We start from the raw sequence: 2,783 nt of genomic DNA on the forward strand, positions 1-2,783 counted from the left end.
CGCTGTTTACCCGGAGAGGAGCCTGGGAAGCCGGCGGCGCCGGGGGGGAGGAGGAGAAGGAGGAGGTGGAGGCGGGAGGAGGAGTCCGGGCCGCCGCCGCCGGAGCGAGCCCGGGAGCCGCGGCCCAGCCCGGCTGCGCCTCTCGGGGAGCGCGAGGGTCGCTGGCGCGTCGGGGCCTGTCCGCCGCCTCTCGGGGCTCCGTGCCGTCCCGCCCCGGCTGCCAGCGGGCCCTGAGAAAGGCGCTGCCGGCGGGCGGGCCGGGCGGAACGCACGGGGCTGTACCTCAGCGCCTCCCTGAGGCGAGGGCGGCCCCTGCGAGCGGCGGCAACGTGTCCGCCGGGGAAGGAAAGGTCCTCCGGCCCTGCCTGGAGGTCCCCGGGGCTCGGGGGGCGGCAGGGGACAGCGGGGACGAGGCCGTGAGTGTCTCTCGGGGCGCCCGGGTGCCGCCTGTCCTGGGAGGACCCGGCCATGGCTGAGCTGGGCATAGCCTCCCGCTGCTTCTCTCCACAGCACTTCGAGCCTGAGCCCTGTCTTTGAGTTCTGGGAGAGGGAATGGATGTGAATAAAATCCATGGTGGATCACCTTTTGGGTACACGGCTCGAAGGAGAAACCCAAAACACAACAATTAGATGCGTGCAATCCCAGCGGAGATCCCTGAGGGTGACCTGATCTCGCTGATGGAGACGCAGGAGAGGGAGAGGAGCAGGGGGAGCTGTGCTTGGCGCGGATGGCTTGGCATGGTTGACATGGCCAGTGTTATTCATGGGACAGACCATGGTGCCTCTGCACAAGCGGCACTGCTGGGCCTCGCCGAGCTGCCACAGCCCGTCCCACCAGCCCACCACCACCACACTGGGCCTCGGGGATGCTGCTCCAAGGACACTTAGGAAGGGCTTCCAGCCTAATCCCTCACAAAAGCAGTGCTTGTGTCTCGGAAAAACACCTGGGCGGTTGGCAGAGGTGCATCCATGGCTTGATGTCTTCTGTAGTGCCAAACCTCAGGTGTGCTCTACTTGGCGCTTGCTGTGCCTTCCTGCTGCACGAGTAGTGGCTTCCTCTTTTTGAGAACTTCAGATTTTCATAAAAATCATTTTTTACTCACAAAAAAAAAAAAAGTGTTTTGTAGCACTGTTAAAGAAAACGGTTGAGACTTGTCAGCTAGAATGGCAAAGTGTTGTCCTGGCGTGAGGTTGGTGCGATCACCAGAAATGGTCCATGGGATGCAAACCCAGTTGATATGCCGCAAAAAAATCAGTTCAGTGGGGCTGCCTCTGTACTGCCCAGCTCTTCCACAAATGCTCTAATTCGTCATTATATATTACCTTCCCCTTTAAAAAAACAAAAAAAACCAAACAAACAAACCTGTCACATGGCTCTGGGATTTCTCCCTTTGTACTAAAACACTTACTTTTTATTGCTGTTAGCATTAATTGGAGACTGTCACAAATTACTAAATCCCATACAGTGCTCCCAAGCATTTCACAGTTCCTCAGTATCTCAGCCCTGTTTGCTGTCTCCCAAATAAGGCCTTTTTCACAGGGCAAAATTCTGTACTTTCTGCTCTCTTTAGTATGTACAATTTCAGTTCAGCAATAATATTCTCCCTGGATCAGTGACAGAGAAAATCAACGATTAGCCAGCAAGCAAAATACTAATTTATTTTTTCAGAATTAAAGTGGTTTAGAGAAATAAATTTTAAAGATAAATAGCAGTCTAATTTCCTTACCAATATGGGTGAGAAATTTCAAAATACTCGCTGTCTGTACTGAGCTGAATATCTCTTTAGAGCAACAATCAATATCGCATTTGCCCAACGAGCAATGTATCACAAACATGCCTGTGGTGAGACATTAAGCATTTATAAGAACACAATAATCACTTAAATGATTAAGTTATGATTCCATAACTTTTTCTGCATCATGTCAGTATAATAATTCCAAGGTATTGTATCTGTTACATATCCCTTAATAAAAAAATCATATATTTTTGTTGTCAGGCTGGATTGCAGTCTGGCAAACTGAAGTATTAAAAAAGTATTAAAAAAATATGAGCCACTTCTCCAAACCCTGGGATTTGATTAAAAACCATTATGCTAAATATTTCTGGCTTCTTTTGATATGCTAATCTATTTTGATTTCTGTTGTTTTTTTACTTAATTGCTGAGGGTACACTTGAGTCACGCTTTTAAGCTCATTTCTGCAGTCTTGAGGGACAGTATGGCTACCAAGATTCTCAGATAATTCACATGACTGAAGGAGCTGGGTTTTTTTAAGGAAACACTAAATAGAATACTAATCATAATAAAATGATGAGTACTGGAAACTCCAGGACCAAAACCCGAGAGTTCCCTAGTTCTTATTTTGGATGATATTGCATCTCTTTATGACCTTAATGCTGCTAAGAGCTATATTTGTGTGCTAATTCTCGCTAGTGCCTTAAATCTAAATCCAAAATGCCCAATTGGGCATTAACTCTAATTTAGTCTCTGAGTATAAATTACAGGCATTGCTCTCCACCAGCCTTTCCTACAGGGGCACAGTGAAGACACTGTGAAGATTTTTCTTGAGATATGTGACCTCTGTTAGGTTACATGTTACTGTCAGGATGTTTATATTAAATATGCTGAAATATGACTAGTTTTTAGGTTAAAAAATACATTTGACACATAAATATTTACATTTATCATCACAAAAGGCATTCTTTAATTTTAGGAGTGTGAGAGTCATTAATCTTACCCTTTAATCCATCCCAACATGTGGCGTGTTCCCAAACTGGGACTGGA

The sequence above is a fragment of the Vanellus vanellus genome, assembly GCF_965231255.1.
Source record: "Vanellus vanellus genome assembly, chromosome: 9".
Classification (NCBI taxonomy): Eukaryota; Metazoa; Chordata; class Aves; order Charadriiformes; family Charadriidae; genus Vanellus; species Vanellus vanellus.